This window comes from Dermacentor variabilis, chromosome 5 (assembly GCF_050947875.1).
Source record: "Dermacentor variabilis isolate Ectoservices chromosome 5, ASM5094787v1, whole genome shotgun sequence".
NCBI classification, from domain to species: domain Eukaryota; kingdom Metazoa; phylum Arthropoda; class Arachnida; order Ixodida; family Ixodidae; genus Dermacentor; species Dermacentor variabilis.
The window spans coordinates 75,136,358-75,157,262 of record NC_134572.1 but is presented as its reverse complement, the minus strand read 5'-3'; the positions used below and the strand labels follow the sequence as shown (position 1 = coordinate 75,157,262).

Below are 20,905 nucleotides of genomic sequence, written 5' to 3'. Positions count from 1 at the left end.
AAAGCGGCCACTTTCGGTTTGCACGCTGGAAAGTCCAACAAGAGTTCAGATGTCAAATTTTCTTTACAATGACCACGTAAGTAATGTGTTTCATGACTACTCATCCCCTACTTGGACGGCGAGGAGTGTTTTTGTGCTTTCTTGGGACGCCCTGTAGCGGAAGACGCGTGGGATTCGCCATACACGCCTGGTGCTGGGCAGTTCCCCGCCGCAACAAATGTCAGCTTGTGCAACTTTCATCATGCCCAGTTTTTGGGGACCGCTATATCCGCATTCGAGTCAGCTTGCAACGTTTAACCACCTGCGGGCGAGGTGGAAGTCCGGATAAAGTATTATAATCAGCCGCGCTCATAGACTAGTGTGCCTTACGGCATGAAATAGTTGTAGTATCAAATGCTGCATCTATTTATCTCTGTTCACAGATAGTCTACATGGCGTTGCAGTCTCAGTACCTTATGACCATCAAAAATCTAATCAGACCTCTTACAGGTAGAAATGTCCAGTTTCACTGTGTAATCACTACTTAGCGTATATATCCTCATGAAAATGACCTTGGTCTATTGTGCAGAGCCATTTCAATACCAATAGAACACTGGCTTGAACATGTTTATAGGCATGTGTCACTTTCGACTATGACGATTTTTTTTTCAGGCTGTTTATAGATAAGAACTACACGATTACTTGTTGCATGGCAGGAGGAAAAACAGCATATACTCGTAGAAGCGTTGGAAATAATTACTGAGCCGTCGTTTTTCTTTCCCTATTTTTAGACGTCATAACACGTTCCGAATTGGTTTCAGCGATGCAGAACAAAACAAGGCATTTTTTTTTATGTTCAGCGAAAATAAAGGGCGCGTTATGTACAATCTACAGGTTAACTTCAAGAACAGGGGACTAATTATGACGTCTGTAGTAAATTACGCATGTAAGCAATCCAGAAGCTTATTAATGTTTTTTTTTTTGCGAACAAAGAAGTTATCCCGTTGCTCTGGGAGAAGTCTGAACTCAACCAATATCAAGTCTCGCGGAAACTGAGGAAGGAAGGACACCATGGTAAATCATCAAATAGCCCATCTAAGTCTCTTAACCATGGTAAATGTTATGGAAAGGTAACATGTGTGCTGATGAACTACACCAAAGCATTACATGCGGGCGAATTCGCAAACGGGCCAGTCATACACATTATATATATATATATATATATATATATATATATATATATATATATATATATATATATATATATATATATATCCTGCTTACTAATTAAATTAAAGAAGTTATAAATTAATGGAAATGAAAGTGGATGAAAAAACAGCTGGCCGCAGGTGGGATGCGAACCCACGTCTTCGCATTACGCGTACGATGCTCTTACCAATATGGCTACCGCGGCGCCGTTTTCCCATGCACTTTTGCGGTATTTATGTTTTTGCTACTAGAACTAACCTTAGGTGTGGTACCTTCGTTGCGAATGTGAAACGTCCTTTCCGCCGCAGGCGTCACGTGTGCGTGGCATATTTGGGTGAGGGCAACTGATTAATAAACCCATGCATGCTACCTGAAAGCGTAAACGTTGCCGGATTCGGGAAGGCCTCGTTATGTAGTGAACGAGAAGGAAGGGTCCCGACCAGTGAAAGGACTGATAACAAACTTGCAACGAAAAGTGAAAGCAACTGTAATATTTAGAGCCAAATAAAATGGAACGACCCTGACCTCTTCAATTCTTCGTTCCTATCTGGCGCATGGCGAGTGAAGGAGCTGATGGCCAAGTTCAAGAAATTCTTGGAAGAGGACACCCCACAGAAGATGGACGCTCGCCGCAGGGCTGCCTACTTGTTCGCCTCCTGCCTCTCGCGCTCTTCAAGTACAGCGGTGTCGGCTGTCAAAACACTTAAAGAGTTTGCAAAAAAAGAGCGGCTCCACTTGACAGGTCCTCCCGCCGACGTGCCCACGGGACCCACTGACGTGCTGGCCTTACATGTGCATCTGTCCTTCACTTATATGCTGGGGGGACTCCTCCGCATCATTCCTAGTAAGTACGCGCGAGCCAAATGGCAGAGTGATCCGATGTGCCAACGAGACAAAGAATCGTAAAGGAGCTTAGTTAAATAACTCCTGAAGTGGCAGCCGTAACAGGTTTCTAGAAGACCTTAGGCACAGTGCGAGTTCGGTATGGCTTTTTGCGATCGATGAGACTATGCGTGGTGCGATCAGAAAGAACGAGACTTCGGCTTACAATAAGGTTGAAGTCTACTGTAAGTATCTAATGTGTAATCAAGCGAACGGCGCATATATTTATTGACTGAATACGTTAATCGGCAAAAGTGTAAGAGCAGGTTTGCGGAATAATATTCATAAGACTGAGGCAAAGTTCGATATCGTGCAGAGCGAACCAGACTTGATTGTTAGTCGCTGGAAGGTATACAAGCGGGTCACGACGAGGAAGTTTCCAGAATAGTACAAATGGGTTGGAAAGCATACTGAAAGCCTTTACAAGTCATGACCGGCACCTCACCCTTTTCTTTAAATAAAGAAGTATGCAATCGTTGCGCTCTAGCCGCATTACTCGAAGGGTAGATTGAACCAGGTTGCCCTAAGCAGCCAGTCCTGGCTTCTGTACATATATATGTCGCTGCAAAATAAAAGTTGAAAGTGAGCGCTCGTACCCCCCCCCCCCCCTTTATTGTGCATTCTCTTTTCCGTGTTTTCCTGTAATGTTGGCGCTTCAAAAAAAAGGAAGAAAAGGAAAATGAGGAAACTGGGGTGCGGGTTAGCGAGCAAACAGTGTTGGTCAGTATTCGTTTTGAGATTTAGAAGGAGAAATGGAGCTACGCAGGCCGCGTAATATGTGTAGCGGGTAATCGGAGGACTGTTAGAGCAACAGAATATGGGCCAAGGGGAGAGAAACGCTGCCGAAGACGTCAGGGGATCAACTTTGTCATTCCCAAGCGCAGTCCCACATCAAGAAAAATTAGGAAAGCTTGTTCGCATTTGTCTGTAGCCATTGAGAGTACACTTGTGCAATGCAAGAACAACGAAATATTATCGTGAGTTAGAACCTAATTAACATGTAATATTTAATTGGTTCGCTGAAGTATGTATTCACAACTAGAAACTTGCTCCAGCATATCAAGAACGCTCACTCACCGCACCCAAATTACCAATTTGCGGTACTATTAAACTTGACCTATCACATATGATAGGTTGGTTATACGAACACGGCAAAGGTCCCTCAGAAAGGCTGGCCAGCGTTTGTATAGGAAGACCTTTCTTCGTAAAAAATAAATAGGTCCTCCTATCGAAACGTTGGCTGACATTGTGCTACTCCACCTGTCGGCCCCCTTCTTCATACGATACGTTCGGTACTACAGGGCCTAGATGAGCGAAAACTCAGGAAATATCAAGGTGTAGGATAGGGCAAGGTGACGCAACACAGAGGTAATAGGAGATCGATAGCAGAAGTCTAAATCATGGAGTAGACATAAATTTGGTTGATTATATGTCACGACGCTACAAGCGAGGGGGCCGAGCTAGAGGCTACATGCGACATGTAAGGAGGCATGCAAACACGTAGCGCTGTGCGGAAGTTATGCGATCTCTTTGGAAGGGACATTCGCGAACGCGCGAGATCTTTCAGCATGCACGCGGGCGCAGGAACTCCTGGCACCCTATTGGTTCAATCGGATGACTCGTTCAGCGAGCGGACGAACGCTTACGAGCAGCTGAGCCCTGAGGACTCGAACACCTACTTCACGAAGTTGGCCAGCCTCGGCAGCGATCAGGTCACGCAGGACCTCCTCACGGAATATCAAGAGCTCCACAGCAACGTTTTAACGGCCCTGACAACTGGCGCCGTGAACATGGCGGCTGGAGACATTATTCGCAAGGTACAGTGCCAAAAAAAAAATTGTTGAGGGCTTCCTGTTGAAGTTATACGTTGTAGAAACGAAAGCCCATTCATTTCGCTTTGCATGGTCTATAACTTGCATTTAAATGGCAACCGATAAAAAAAGATGAGCTAAGGCAGCATGAATTGACGAAGTCAATGTTCAAATCAATCTAACATTCTCCAAAGCGAAGCCATTCTTTATTGGCAGAAAAATTAAGGGCCCCATCTCTAGTCTTCCATAGCGATTACGGAACCGATGACGTGACCCTGGCGTCAAAGCTATTTTTTTAGAACAAACTGATTTGCAATGCCTCTCACTCGGATTTCTAGGGCACCTTCGTTGTGCACACGTATGCGGACCTCGTAGTCATCGCCGGTATAGAGGGGCAGGCGTTCGCCGAATCAGTGGCGACCAAGACCCCCTACCCACGAGACGCCGCCGTAGACATGGACCCGCTAATACCGATCGCGCTGGGGGCTATATGGCGTGGGGTCAGCTCGGACAAGCTGTACCTGTGGACCGGATGGAGCGTGTTGGACCAACTGGCGCGCTACGTGGACCCTTGGATCGCCGAGAGATTCGAAGATACTGGATTCTTTCTCGGATGCTTAGACAGGATCAGGCACGCGTTGGGAGTGCCATTTGCTGCCATTGCCCTACCAACCAGGTAAGAACCTGCCTCTATGAAATGCGAAACATTTTAACAATATATGACATCTATGTACGAAGTACATAGATCACAAATTTTTACAGATGTGAGCTTTGTTGCATATATACATAGATGTCATCTTCGCATCTGTGTACGATGTAACGTAAATGAATTAACGTTTTAGTCGTACCAGTCGGTTATGGAATGAACTCCCGACAGAAAGGTACAAGAAAGTAGCTGAGGACCCATCTAGGGCTCAGAAAACAAGTGTTACTGCACATCACGGAGGGACGGAATGCAGGTACCATTTATGCAAGTGCGCAGCAGATAAATGATATTTACGCGACGAAGGACAGAAAATGCAATATGAAACATTGGGGGAAGAAATTCCTATGAGAAAATCGCGCAAGAAAATAAAAGCAAACAAAGTGAATGTTATGAAACCGAATTGTTAGGTATTCGTAATAAGAGATAGCCCAAAGAAAGCGATAAATAACTGGGATAGTGGGTCATCTGGGAGGTGGCGATTATATCGCGCGAGTGGACGAGGCCGTTCAAGCGTAAAGCGGACGCAAGCGCTGACGTAAACTGTTGTAATTAAAATAAAGACACGCAGGCACATTCATGAATATGCGGATCCATGCTGCGGAAATTGATTTAAGCGAAGCCAGGTGCAATTTTCATTAATATTTGCGAAGGTAACGCACCTGCGTGCAGGGCACGACAACGTTGTAAACTTTTTTTTAATTAGGAAGCGCCTCGCTCAACAAACTTGTGGTGCTCGAACGTGCGGATCGCACGCATGACGGCGAAGGTGTGGCGATTATGAAATGACCACAACTGCATAATTACGGCTGCGTGATGACGCTGTGACGACGGCAAAGGGATGACGAGCAAAAGACGATGCAATGACCGCACCAGAGTAAGCACGGCAGAATGATGACTACGGCTTGGCTATACGAGGGCATGATCACAGATTAATGAATCCGATGAGATGGAGGACGAGAAGAAATGACAACGATGGCATGAAGCAGAGGGCGTGTTTGCGTTCGAGTACACGTCCGTGCTTATACGTGCATAGCGTGCGGTTCCCGGCCGCGTAGGTTTGAAATTCGTGCTACATCTTGTGCCCCCTCGCACTATAGCTAGTACTGACCGATTGTGCAGGAAAGGAGTCGAAATGTGGAGGTAAGGGGCAAAGCTTCCGTTTATAATGTAAGTAGGCGTCAGCGATTAGGCCCACTGTGCCTTTCTTTCATCCTCATCCGCTTCTGTACTGCATCCTCCAGGTCACATATACAAAGCATATGGTATGAAACAAAGGAGGCGCTGCTGTGCAGGGTATCAAAATCAACTAGAAGGTTCAGGTGTGTTGCGGGCAAGAGACGAGACACCTGTATTATGTATTTATGCCTTGTTGCATCTATAAATCGTTAAATGCATCGGTATTCTTCGTTTCTAGCGATTAGCTCTGGCGGAAATCTTTTCGAGAAGTTCGAGAAGTAGAGCGACTAGGAACACGTTTTCTTTATACTACATATGATTACATAGTAATAAAAATAAGGTAATCTGTATCAGGAACGCATGCCCGAGGAATTGAAAAATTTCTGCAACGAATTGCAGACTTCTTATTCTAAGCCTTATAACTCGTGATGAGCAGAGGTTTCAGTTCAACAGATTATACCTGCTGTGGCAGAGTGAAACCTCTCAACCCCGACCACTCGAGCTCAGATCGCAAACATACTACCTCTCTTAACGCCCATCGAAAAGTTAAATTTAGCTACGACTGCATCACGTTTGGCGTGATAACGGCGGCCCTCCGAGCACGCGATCTATGTGTGACCGAGTGAAGTAATCATTTCCTTCCTCTAGACAACAATACCAAAGTAACGCGCCTGTGAGGTACGGTTGCCAATATATAAGCAATAATACTAACTTCAGCCTCGCTCTGTAACCTCGTTACCTCAATAGAGATCCTTGGATTTGAAACCTCGCTTTAACGAAGTAAATTTGTTCTGACCGTGGATATAACGAACTAGATTCGTCTCCGAAACCAAAAGTACCGGCTGTTGCGGACTGAGCATATCACTTCCCGCCCGGGTTCCGCAGTCGTTTGGTACGGCAGTTCAATATTTCCACTTCGAAGACGCCGTCGAGCAACACTGGTCTTTCTAACCACCGCGCGTAGTCGCGCGACACGGTGGCTGCACAGAAGCAGCACTTTTTTTATCTTATCGCACGTCTCTCTCGCTGCGGCACATAGCTGGAAAAGCTAGGCCGCTAGGCGCACAATCCGAGGTCGCAATCTCGGAGGCCTCGCCTATAGCTGCGCCGCACCGAAGTTCGCGTCATGCCAACAAACCAGTGCCTCCGCTTCTCTTTCTCTGACTGCGGCGCACTGCGCTGGCTGGCGTAGCCAGGCGTGACCTCTGAGATCGTGTCAAACCAGCACGAGCCGGCCAAGCCAAGTCGGCGCGCTCACGCAGCAGACACAGATTAACACTGACAACGCAGCCGCGGCGCCACCAGACAGCGGCGGATCAGATAGTTTCGCTTTCAAGGGCCGAACGCGTCCGTGTATAGGGCGCTCTGACGAGCTCTATCGGCCGTACACTTCGACGGTTTCGCGACATTGAAAGTGAAACTCTCTGCGAAAATAATTGAAGTCGCCGGAGAATACCGCCCGCGGTGCGTAGTCAGCGCACTGTATTGTGTATCATGTGCTGCACCAGCACGACGAACTTCTTCCGCATCTCAACTGTTCCCGGTGACCGCGTCGCTGTTTCACCGGTTTCACGAAAATACGAGCGAGCCGAGTGGAAAGCGGAAGCGAGATACCATCACAAGGGAACATAAGGACACTATCGTAAAGTCTGCTCGAATCAGGTGCTAAAAAGTCGCGTGTTGCACACGCCACAGCCATTGCTATTGTTTTGTAAAAATTGATTGCATAACGGCCGCGTAGCGGTTCGGCAGGCCGCGCAGCCGTAGTCTTATTTGCATGTTTAAAGTTGTGTATGCACTGCAGTAAACGGCGGTAGTCGTCAGAGCAATGAAATGTATATAACGAAGTAATTTCTGCTTCCCTTTCAATCGTGTTATAACGAGGTTCGAGTGTAGGACGTGTCCTGGTTACATGAGCTTTCAGCAAGTGGCGCCCTACGCGAACAGAACTGAAAGACTTTACGTCAAACTATTACGTCGTGTCTTACGTTCCCAAGCCCTTTTTCGGCGGCAATGTATGCCATGGTGGAGGGTGGTGGTTTAATGTTGGCGATCTGGATCTCGTAACGGGGAGTCTAAAAATTTTTATATTAATACTATATGAATACGAGGCACGCCACAGTGCAGGAATCCGGATTAAGTTTTACCACTCGGGTCTCTTTAACGTGCACCCAATGCACGCTTCAGCATTGCACAATTGTGTCGCTGGCATGTTACAAATGTTGCCTATAGACAAAAAGAAATGGGCTTTACGTGCCAAAACCACCATTTGATTATGAGCCACGCTGCATTTGGGACTCCAGATTGATTTTGACCACCTGGGGATTTTTATCCCAATGCACGCAAACAGACGTTTTTGCATTTCGCCTCCATCAAAATGCGGCCGCCGCGGCCGTGATTCTATGCCGTGGCGTAGTGCTTAGCATCACAACACCATAAGCGCTAAGCCACCAGGGCAGGTCTATAGACAAGCGCGAAAAAGGAAATGGTGCGCGATCCTTGCATGGTACAACTAATTGGTTTCTTCCCTTCACAGTCTGGAAAGATCGACGCCTCTGACATGTCTCTACGCAGTCCAAAATGTAGGTTAGAATATTAAAAAAATGTTTTGAATTTTAAGCGTTCCAGGAAGCTTACAAGAACGAGCTTTGTGCCATGTGCCCCGTTTTAAATGGCATGCCTTCGTTATCATCATCTATAGAGAGTGCTGACAATCAAGTCTTTAATTTATCTTCTGGCCTGTGCATGTTTGCTTCTCCAGCCAGACAGCACAGAACTACGTGGAGACAGCAGCTCAAGCTATCGTTGAGTGCTTGGCCAAGGATGCATACCGCTGGCTGCTCCCACCTGTTGCCTCAAGGAAACGTGCCGAAGTGGTCGTCGGTTTTCCGCCAGGAGAGGACACCTTGCGCAAGCTGGACAAGCGCTATGCAGCCTATCTAGGTAATGAACCAGAACAACACCGCCTGCTTCTCGGTGGGAACCATCGTCGCTGTACGTTCAGTCCTATAGGCTTTCCTGGTCACTTTTGCACATTTATGCACGCAAGCAGCTGCTTGTGAGCAGCTAATTATGCGGCATCGGTAAGTAACATCGTTGGTTTCCGATTTTCGCGCCAGAGAAAGCAAGAAGGAAAGGACAACTGCCTTAGAATTTCATTTGATGTAGCAGTCGAGTCTGCATTGCCCTTTTCGTAAGTGTGCCTTTTATGTCCGTCCTCATCGCGCGTTATTCATGCGAATCACTTCTGTTACGTTGCGGCTGCAGATTTTATCCACGATCAATTCCTACCAGACTATTTGGAAGTGATGAAGATCAGGAAACAGAGACTCAACATTTCCCACGTGCATTTCGACCCGTCCGACGTCGACGTGGTGGTATCCGGAGACGGGCTGGTAGTTGTGCCAGCTGCAGCTGTTTTCGCCTTCTACCGAGATGGCGACCTTACCGCGATCAACCTGGGCAGCCTTGGCCAGATGATAGGAACACGTTTTATCCAGAGGTAACCTACTATTTTTGTTATTTGACAGCATGATTGGAGTCCTTTCCAACACCAACTTCAGAACTGAATACCCGGAGGTACTATAGGTTTATATGAGATGAGCAATCCGTGTGGCTAGCAGAAGATGCATCTGTGTGAGAGAATCAATAGCGAGGAACATGGATAGCGAGCAGTCGATGCCAAATGAAACGCAGGTAAAGACTCGTCGCACGTGTTTTCTGCAGGTTCCGGCTGCCCAGTTCGCAGCTCAAGCCCGAGTGCTTGGCGCCAGCTGATTCGAAGACAGACAACGTGTTTGAGACTTTACTCACGCATCAGTGCACCCGAAAAGTGTTCAGTGGCAGCGAGATACCGAACACGAGCACCGCATTGTTTTTACCCATGCATCATCACATGACTCCTGCGAGACAGTTGTTTGTTGCTGCCTGCTTCAAGGTGAAGCCCGATTGCATTTACGGAGACGCTCAACGTAAAGCGCTATACTACGCACATTTTTGCTGCTTTCTTTTTTTGCCGTTCGAACAAATTTGTTGAAAGATTGCTTGGAGCCAATAACGGAATCGGGCTCGCTGCGGTGGCTTACCTGAAAAAGTTTACGTTAGGTTCTTCACAAATCCCAATGTTCAAGTGGCTAACCAGAAAACGCACTAATTAATTTTTTTTCAGTATTCACTTTAGCGGACATGCTCCAACAGCGAAATGGAAGCCGAGAAACAGGTACTCCGGTAGCCAGGTGGCCAAGGGCCAAAAGCGCAATAAGCATAACGCTTACACACGCCGTGAAATACTCTTCAGGACGCAAGCAGAATTTATTAGCTATGATCGCCATGTTCGGACACCTAAATGAATGTCCGACCATGACTCTCCACTCGTAATCTGACTGCAGAATTTCGCAGCTTCACTCGCAAACATTGTTCTGTCCGACAGTGCATCTTCAAGAACACTTTCACCACCTGCTGTCGTAGCACTACGAGAGGCAGGAACAGTGCTGGACATTTTCTGGATATATCGCGCACACACACTTCACGCACTGCCGCGCAGCACTCCTCACAATCAAATTCCTAGCGACGGCACTCCATACCCTCCATAATGCCGCTTAGACCACATCCTTCTATAGAGCTTCTACACAACAGACGACGTTAATATAGCCTGCTTGTTCTAAACATTTACAGCCAGTTACAGCCAACTGCGACAGAAAATACCACAGTCGATACCCACCTTCACCGCTTGTGGGAGGCCCGACACACTTTACCAAACGGTGGAAATGCCAAAACCGCGACCGCTGTCTCAAGCTCCGAATGGCTAACATCACCAGTGCAACGGAGAAGTATGCCATTGACCTGACGCGGCAGAACTGGTAGCTCTTTTGTAATGAATTGCAAGGTTCTCTCGGCACCGACAAGATGTGGGCCATTCTGGGCCACTTATATTATAGGCCCTACCCAAAACAAGACCGTCAGTCGGCACACCACACAAAGAATAAACCACGTTCACCCTGTAACTGACATATATGTTCAGAGAGCTGCAGGCACGTGCATAGGTCCCACTTCAACCCGCTACCGCCACCGCAAGGGTACATAGGTATAGCAAATACCATTCGATTAGCCCTTCACTCTTCCGAAACTCATATAAGCCCTCCCCACGTTAACCCACAATACAACTCCAGTGAGAGACACACTCAAGGAAAAGTTGCTTTGCAAGCTAAATAATTACTTCTTAGAAGCTCTACTCACGCTATTCAACTGAAAATAGGAACATAGCCCCTTGACCAAAGAGCGCGAACATGGAGACGTCACTCTTGTTCATATGGCAAGCAAGACACCGAGCCTTACCAATCTCTGTCCCACGTCCCTTACGTCATGTTTGGGGAAGCTGTTCGAGCTGGTTGTTCTCAACCTCCTTCAGCCATATCTGGAGGGGGAAAAGGAGGAGGAGGAAAAAAGATTAATGAAATGAAAAATGACTGACTGATGAGCGGTATCCATAGACTCGAGTTCTGTTGGGCCCTATCTGGAATCTAGCTATCTATTCCCCGATTCTATGTTTCGTTTTTTCCTGCAACCCCTCCACCTAAACGAGGGCGACTAGGAATACATACACCACCCCTTATAGCACAAGTGCCATCCCGGCTTCAATCTACAAAGTGGCGTTTACTGATGTCTATCGTGTAGTCATCCTTGCGAACTTTAACACCATGAACTTCTGAATGCACATGTACCACTACATTCAGGCTTTTCACACAGGTCGCACTGCTCCTATAGAAGTCAACTGCCTACTCACCAAACCAGTCCAGCCGCCCAACCGCGACACGCCAAAAGGCGTAGTGTTATGCGCTGTACTTTTCAACATTCCCATGATGGCACTTCTCTAAAGACTCAGAACCATACCAGAATTACATCAACTCATGTTTGCAGACAATTTAACCACCTGGACCAGTAAGCGGTCAATCGACTTCCGACAAGATATTTTTCAGCAGGTTGGGGATGTAGTGAAAAGTTGTGTCCACCAGGGTGGCATGCTATGTTTAGCAGAGAAACCAGAATTCCTTGTCTTTCGCTGAAAAGCCCAATCAAGCACACACGAATGACCAAGCTAAATGTAACGCATCCAGAACGGCCATGCCATCCCAGAAGTGCCAATGCTTCAAGATCGTTAGGGTACATAAGACGCAAGTTGCAAAATTCTACTAAAGACATTCGTAAACTAGCTTACCTAACATTTGTTCAACCTCAGCATGAATACACCGCATCCGTCTGGTCTCCCCATCAGAAATACTTGATCGAAAAACTCGAATCTATCCAGAATAGGGCTGCGCGTTTTATTTCACGTTGTTATGACTATAACAAAAACATAACACAAATTAAACTCGACCTCTCACTACAGCCCTTGCACATACGTCGTGATATAGCCCTCCTATCACTATTTCATAAATGTGTCCATAATACAGCACCATCAGTCCTGCCTCTTGAAACTCCTCATTACAGGTCACACCCGCTGTACAATCAGTTCAATTTCATGCGCATCTACGGCAAGACTAATTCATTTAACTACTCCGCTCTTCCAAGAGCCATTCGCCTTTGGAACAATCTTCCTAACGCCATCGCTTATGAGAGTGAGAAGGAAAAATTCCGACACCTTCTGGCAACGCATTTTTTAAACTCTACATAACCTAACGTGTTATTTTTTCTTGACTTTCCCGTTATTATTGTGCTACTACCCATTATATACTGTTTTATTATAGCCAAATATTGTCCCGCTCGCTGTGTACTTCTATTGGTTATATTTCACTTTGTGAAAATTTCTTGTTCCCTGACCTTTCCCGTTCAACAGCATTCGGTTTGTCTTTTGTACAATTTTTAACACCACATTACTACATGTTAGCGCATTTCTTACACTGTATTTTCTTGTCTATGTATTCACATATCTGTTCTAGTTACTGTATAACCGTTTAGTGTGCACTCCCCCCTCCCTTACACAATGCCTCTAGAGGCCTGTAAGGCATCCTTAAATAATATAAAATAAAATAAAATAAATAAATAAATAAATAAAAGTGAAAATTGGTGCCTAACGTTTTCGAGTGTTTCTATCTTCACGAAAAGCTTCGCTGTAAAATTAGCCAAAATGTCTACGCTTCTGCAGAGATGCCGCACAAGGAACAACGTCTTGGAGGCCAACTGTGAGGCGGACACCCTGCGAAGGCTCCGTATTTTTAACGACGCGTTCGCCTGCCAAATGGAGGAGCCGGCGTGCGAACTTCCGTAGCGCACCAATTTTTTCTGATAAATACATGATCTTCACGGATGATGGTTGCTTTCCTAGGTGTCTCTGCCTTATTGCATGTCCTTCACGATAGTTTACTTCTACTCAAATTCTATTCAAAGCGAAGCTCTCTCGGAGAGCCCTCCCGAACGTAGCTGACCGTGGCAGCAGCTGCTGCTGCTCCTGCTGCTGATGCTGCCGCCGACAATGCCTTGCTCAGTACCTCATACTAGAACACAATACGACTGAGATTTTTGGTCCGGGCTCGGCCCGAGACCATCGTTTGAAGGACGTTCCCAGCCCGTGCCCGTGGTTCCACGCCAGACTCGGCCCCTCGTCCTTGCCTGCATGACCGCGCCCGGGTCCGCGACTGTATGAACGGGCCCGGTTAGTGCCTACAGGAAGAACTCAGTGAACGTGGCTTAAAACTTTCATCGCTTAGGTGGTGTATTACAACAAAACTGCAGTGACCACAAAACAATGATTTTTTTATCCCCGACTGAGCACATGGAGAGCTATACATTAAAAGGCCGATAGAAGATAAAGTTGGATTAAAAGCCTCGGTGCAAGGCGTTTTACTTAAAGCTCTAGTGAGCATTTTATGTTTCCAACAGCAATGACTCTACACATCTAAAAAAAAGTCAGTTTCGATTGGAAGCACATTCAGAAGCGATAAAAATTGTTGTTGCCCTCAAGCCCCTCGCGAGCTTGCTCTCGCGACATCGCGACATGACACAACGCAGCATACGAGACAACTCACAGAGGGAACCACGCGCTGGCACAAGGCGTGTCACAACGCCGGTGCAAGGGTGAACGTCGGCAACACCGTTACCCGCGTCGAATCTCGTTGGGGCACGAGATGCGCCCGAGGCAAAAGTGGGTGAAATGTCGGCATTTGTCTGGCCCTAGATTCGGCCTCACGTCCATACCGCCCTTTCCGCATGAGACCAGCGCATGCACCATGGCCTCGTAAGCGCACAGCTGCTCAGCAGGGACGCTAACCTGTGCGCGCACAACGATCGTGCCACAGCAGTGGAACCCAGAAGGCTGCCTTGGCTCAGGCAGAGCCGATTGAGTGGAGCGCGATGTGCTGATACATTTCGTTGCCGAGTGCGTGACAAGGTGCAACCGCAGCCGGCCTGGTCCCATACACGATGCGTGAGGGTGACTTGGCGTCAACGCTTTCGCAACTCGGTGCACTCCGCCGTCTCAATATACCCCTTCTAAATCTCAACGCGTGCAAGGGCCACGCATTTCGATACCGGGACAGCACGGCGGCGACGACGCAAACGGGCCTCTAGTTTCCTCATTGCTTTCGGAATAAAAATGGCTCTTACAAATGTTACGTGCAGTAAGAAAAGATAACGCTTTACATCACACTAAGTGCAAGAGCACCTGAAAGTTAGTACGAGCATGTTTTAACTTGGGCATGAAAATAAATAAATGGCTGCCGGAAATGTGCCGCGACACCAACCCTGCTGCGAGCCCCGGACAATGTGTTTCTCACGTATCAAATTAAGGACGACGAAAAACGTTGCGAATGGGCTTCAGCTACAAGCCACCTAGGTGTACTGCAGCGCCGTAAGACAACTGTGAATGTCGTGCAAGAAATAAAAAGCGTCAAACTGACCTAAATGCATTGAAATAATTGTATCATGACCGATACAATAGAACAACCGTAAAATCGGTAACAGTCAGATGTTATCAAGGGTAGCTTTTAGTGCATGTACTTTAGCTTGCATGGGAACAAAGGTTATTTATCGAGAAACAAAAATACATAAATAATTATAATTACACATTGTTAAGGTTATTGCTTACCCTTTTTGCAAGAATATTAGAAGAAGAAAATAATTAGAACCATTTTTATTTTTTGTTTGCTAAGGTAATTAAGGAGCCAATTTTTACAAACTGTCATTTCAGCATTGCACAGAATGCCCTGCATCTCTGCAGAGTGTCCGCATGTGCTCGAAGGTCCAACCTAGGCACATCAGTGAACGGGCCTGTGCTCGGTCCAGGTCTGTAGCTTGAAGCTCGAGCCCGGCTTGGCCCGCCAAGATGGATTTACCCGACCCGGTCCCAGCTTGAGGGCGAGCTGAGGTGCTCACAGCACTCTAGCTCGCTCACAGGAAAGCACTTGTATATCGGCTTAAGCAAAGCGTATTTCTTAATGTTAGCAGAATTTTAAAAATCGTCTGTAGTTTGTGGCTTTTATATAGCGCATATCTGCTCACTCAGCTGAATTACTCGAGCAAGCGGAAATCTGAAAACTGAAACGCATAATTGTCCAATTAACAAAATTTCCTTAATTTGCTGTTTCACTAATTGCGTTCGTTCGCGTACATACTGCAATATACGAATTGAAGCTAACGAGTTCACCAGGAAGATGCCATAGGAAGGCATTGCAATATTATACCTACATTAAGTGCTGTGGAGCTTGCACACAAATGTAATGTTGTTTCACTTAATCTGTTTAACAAGACGCCTTTTTATGCTTTCAAGCTAAAAAGCTATTGGAACACCAAGCATTTCATTGTAAACTTGGGGAATACAAATATCAATCACTGTCATCGTAACAATTCAAACCAAGTCGATATGACTTACGAACTAGCCGGCTACCGTTCGTAAATAGGAATATGTGCAGTGAGGTAATTACTTCAAAAGGTAACTAGCGAAATTTTGTTAATTAGTCGATTATTAGTTTTGACTTTATGGGCAAATGTCCGCTTCTTAGAGTAATGCACCAAGAAGTAGAATTGAGCTACATGCCAGAGGTGATTCGGCGAAGGTCAGTGGCAATTTAGTGGTAAATTCGAGAGAAATGCGTTAGCATTACGCCGCACCTCTTTGAGGTCCTGGATCGATGACTTTAATGACAACGTAAACTGTTGTTCAGGACCTCCCTTGACATACGTGTTGCCCGGACGGTGGTCCAGAGCAGATCATCGTCAGTTGCAATATATATATATATATATATATATATATATATATATATATATATATATATATATATATATATATATATATATATCGCTATCACGTTACCGGCTTCCCACACTTCATACACTATGCACGTATTTCCACTTTAATGCTAACGCTTAAAAAAATTGCCACATCGGTACTGCTGTACAGATGTCCAAGTGCCCGAATTGGTTCTCTACGTAATTCCCCAGTCAAACAATAAACAGTGACCAACAAAGTTATTGCAAGCAATATACGCCTTCAGGACATAATTAGTTTAATTCAGTGTTCTTGCTCTGCGTTCCGCAAGTCAGCGCGGTAACTTCATCGCCGAGCAAGGTGGGCCGGTCCTGGAAATTATGCGACAGTAAACTGGTCTGATAGTGGTAACGGCGTGACGAAAAGTGTGCAGATCCCAGTGTAATTCGCGGTAGCGTGGATGACTTAGGTCACGTGGTAAGAGTTTCCATGCCTTGCTGATTAGAATGGTAGGCTCGTACTACTCACTGTGCTGCTATACGCATTGGAGAAGACGAACAGTTTCATAGCATTTTCATTAAAGCTCAACAAAGCTTCGCTTCCCACTGTTGTTAATGTAAGCGTTGAATCGGCGTAACCTTTTCGCTTTTGTGATATCTGTATTCCACTTACGAACTTCTTTAAGGTTTCCGAAGCAAAACTTGAGTAACTAACCAGCTGCCATGATTTGAATATTTTAATTGTGATGATACCTTTAGGTGAAAGAACAACAGTTACACAGATGACCCTGAAAACAGTCGCCCGATTAAAAATAGCAGGTGTTGAACAACGCTTATGTCGGCAGACGATGAAGTGAGCCTGTGAGGAACACTAACGCTTTAACAGAGTTACCATATATCAAGATCTATAAATGTAATGCGTTTATTATTCATTTAAACCCGCATTTTGGAAAACGCCCAGTAAAATGTTTTCTTTAGCCAGCGTGGCGACAGAGAGTGGTTATAAAAGTTAATGGCGTCGCACACGTATTCTAACCAAGAATACACAGTATACCTTCCAGTAGTTCCAAGCGGCTTGATGTACTAAGAGTAAGTATAGCAACACTGTGCCTACCCTAAAGCAACAACTCGCCCGGAGCTTCTTGCGTAGAAGGTGGTACGTTATCTTTGAATAAGCGATTTATAAAGCTTTGCAATATTATAGCGTCCCCTTTTCTGCGGTAGCGCACATGCGTCTTCACTCGCCTGGTTACATTTTTTTTACGGAACGCTTCCGCTTACTCAGTACGCTGTTCTATTTCTATTATTCCGCTGAAGTTAGTTCTTGGAATAAAACTAAAACTGAAGGTGTGTCGAAAAATATAATAGTGTTGTGTACTGTGTAAACACAGATGACACAATAGAATACTTTCGCACCCGTTTAAATGTACTTGACTTCCTATATAATAAAGAAATGTACTCAGCTTATTCTCTGCCTTAGTAAACAGCATGCCCATTATTGTTTTTTTTTTTTCTTGCTGCTTATGCTCGTTTGCATGTAAATTAATGGCTTTTGCTTTTCGCCTTTGTGGTAATAGGTTCCCTCCCGTATACAGCAACACAGAGCTTTCGAGTTCGACAAAGCGTGAACATCCTTAAGGTCATCTATTAAGTTGTCATTGGAAAACGTCGGTGTGCCGTGGTTGGAGGAAGATGCGCTAGTTCGGCGTGCTTCTATGGCGTGACTATTGATTCGAGTCAGCGCATCGCCTGAAATTACAGCTTCCTACTTGTCATCGCATTTGTTGTCACGTGACACATTAAATGAGCACTGAAAATATTTCGAATCTTGTCCTTTCTGCTGTAATAAGCAGCTAACGACCTGGTAATTAGGTCACGGAACCTCGCTCGCTTCAGCGTGCGACGCGTAACTATATAGAGTCCTTTGTTTCAAGTGCCCACTACACAGATCAGAGAGAGAGGTACCTTCATGTGAGGCTTCGAAAACCGAGCTGGTCACGTGACAAAACTGTGACGCTCACGCTGGCGCACGAAATTCGTGTCGCTAGTTATTTTGCTCCATTTGCGCACAAAGGTGCCACACGCGCTGTTGTCGCATTATTGTCATCGTGCTCCTTTCATCGTCCAGCGGCGACGATTTTCTGCAGGCGGTACTTGCCGCCATACTTGACGTGGCCGATCACTTCCAGGAGTGGGCATTTTCAAACTGACCGCTTTTCTCCCACGTGGCCACCCGGCCGGAACGGCCGCTTTGCTTTGCGTAGCTGCCGATAGGCAGCGACACAAGTCGCTTTGACAGCAGATGTCTTTCCCATAGACGAAGGCAAATTTGTAATCCCTTCTTCAAAATCAGGCAAATAAGAGCGCCAAGAGAGAGAGAGAGAGAGGAATATAAGGAAGACAAGGATGTTAACTAGTCAAGCGTTAGGTTGGCTACCCTACCCTGGGGGAAAAGAGAAAGGGAAGAGAGAGAAGGAAGAGAGAAGAGCACCAAGTGTCACAATGAAATACCCGAGCATTAAAAGGCAATGTTTCTGCAAGATTTCAGTGAAACAGGGCAGAGGTGAGTGCGAAAGCATTTTTAAAGAGAGCCTTTGCGAACCCTCCCGAACGTCTCGCGCTTTAGTTACGTGCCTGATAGTGGCACCGAACCTGGGTTACCCGGCACAGCAGCCCGATGGGCTAAACAATGAGCCACAATCGCACGTATACTTGTATCGTGTCAATGCCAACTGACTATTTCAGATGATCGCCCCACGTGTCGCATCGCGCGGCGCGGGTGCGCGAGAGCACGTGGGCGCGTGCAATTTTCCTCTACACTGAAAACACCGGAGTTAAACTGGCAGATTCGTTGCATTTGATAAACCTGATTCACGATAGCTTTGCTTCACATAGATTACAGCATGTGCGACGGATATGCGTAACCTTTTTTTCATGCTTTCAAGGGAAAAACACCACGAATAAGACACCACATGAGAAGCGTGTCTTCACGAGCGGCAGCTCAGACTGGCAGCGCATCGTGCATAGCAGCCCAGCGCCGTAGTACCGGTTCCGGCACGAGCAGAAGTGACAGCAGTGTGGTTGGCCTGTTGAGTGCATGGTGGGCGAAATTGCAACAAGAACCCGTGACTCAACGATGTTGTGTTTTATGCCTCAAGTGACAGTGACAACGCGTTTATTGCACAATACATGAATACGTGACTGTCATGGTGCTGAGACCAAAGGTGAGGATGTCAGACACCTGTCTAGGCCTCTAGCACCATGCACCATTTGTGCACAGGCAGAGGCAAAGTAACAGAATATCGGTAAGGGAGAATCATTACAGAGTTAAAGTTTCAACATACAAACAACATAAGTTTTATACTGAGATGTATACGTTACAGGAAGTTGATACAATAAATATGCATGAAACATTAGGTTTCACAAGGGGATCAAGGAAACTAAGGGGTAATTCATGGTGTCAAAATACAAAATATCTATTTATGACAAAACGAAAGGACGTAAGGTGGATACCACAATGAATGAAATGGACGCATACGTACTAGCATTTTAGGGCTAGTGTAATAGATTTGGTTCTACACGTAAGAAGCGAATGCGAACTTTTATTACGTGCAGCTCTAACAGCAACAAAATTGAGCCAAGGAGCAGTCACGAAAGAAGGATCTTGAGTGCTTCCTAAAAACAGGAAGCGAACATGATAGTTCACCTCTACTAATTGATCGAAATAAGAGTGATCATGATAGTTCCATTATGGTGAGTTATAGAGGGTGATGATTTAGGAGGTTTGGGATGTGCCGCTTCATCAATTGCACTCCGCAGTTGTCTTGGTTTGAATCGTTTTAAAGTTAGTCTGTCTTAAGTTACTTTTAGCGTTAGCGTACAACAATAGAAATTCTTGGTCGAACTTTTAGGATAGAAATATTACTTCAGGTAGTCTCTATTTATACATACATTGTATGCCTACAATGTTGTCCGGCTTAAAGGGATGCGTGGTCGTTTAGATAAGTTATAGATGAAACGAATTGCCTGATTTCAGGATAAGTAAGGAATTTTTACATTTGTCTTTGAAATTATGCCCCATACAAGCAAACTATAGTTCCCCCCCCCCCCAAGCGCAAATTACAACTACAAAAAATTACTGTCCGTTATAAGTTTACTGGCAACAGCATTCTGAATATGTTAAGGATTCCACTATTTCGAGTGACGCTCTGTTTTAAGGAATTCCCATGCTATGACCAATGAAAGTTTTCATGAAACTGTATGTCGAGAAACTTGTATTAAGAAACATTTTGCCATGGCTGCGATTGATAGCGTAGCATTCCAGATAAACAAGTGAGCTTACCGGCGTTAAAATAACAATTTATTTGTTTTGGATTTCATAATCACTGATTAACATTTCACCGTTTAGCTAATTGTCTAGCCAATCGCTTTCTAGAAGCGTCATAGCAGGTAAGTTGTTGGAAGAAACAGAAAGAGTGTAAGAGTAGGATTGAAGATTAATATGCAGAAGACAAAGATCATAATGAATAGCTGGGCAAGGGAACAAGACTTCAGGATCGCCACTCAGCCTCTAAAGCCTGTGAAGGAGTACGTCTTACGCTTGTTGATTAACTTCGAACTGGCAGAACTTTCGAAGTTAATCAACAAGCGTAAGACAGCTGACATGAGGAAGTATAATATGGATAGAATTGAACATGCTCTCAGGAACGGAGGAAGCCTAAAAGCATTGAAGAAGAAACTAGGAATTGGCAAATATCAAATGTATGCGTTAAGAGACAAAGCCGGCAATATCATTACTAATATGCATGAGATAGTTCAAGCGGATGAGGAGTTCTATAGAGATTTATACAGTACCAGTGGCACCCACGATGATAATGGAAGATAGAGTAGTCAAGAGGAATTCGAAATCCCACAGGTAACGCCGGAAGAAGTAAAGAAAGCCTTG

At 45.6% G+C, this 20,905-nt stretch overlaps 1 long non-coding RNA gene across 1 annotated transcript in view; it reads right to left on the bottom strand.

The window, feature by feature from the left end:
- The window catches only part of LOC142582813 (uncharacterized), a 216,951-nt gene that overhangs the window by 43,202 nt on the left and 152,844 nt on the right, over positions 1-20,905 (bottom strand). The window contains exon 2 of the long non-coding RNA XR_012828491.1: positions 11,098-11,176. This is a non-coding gene — a long non-coding RNA (uncharacterized LOC142582813). The remainder of the gene's footprint in view (positions 1-11,097; positions 11,177-20,905) is intronic.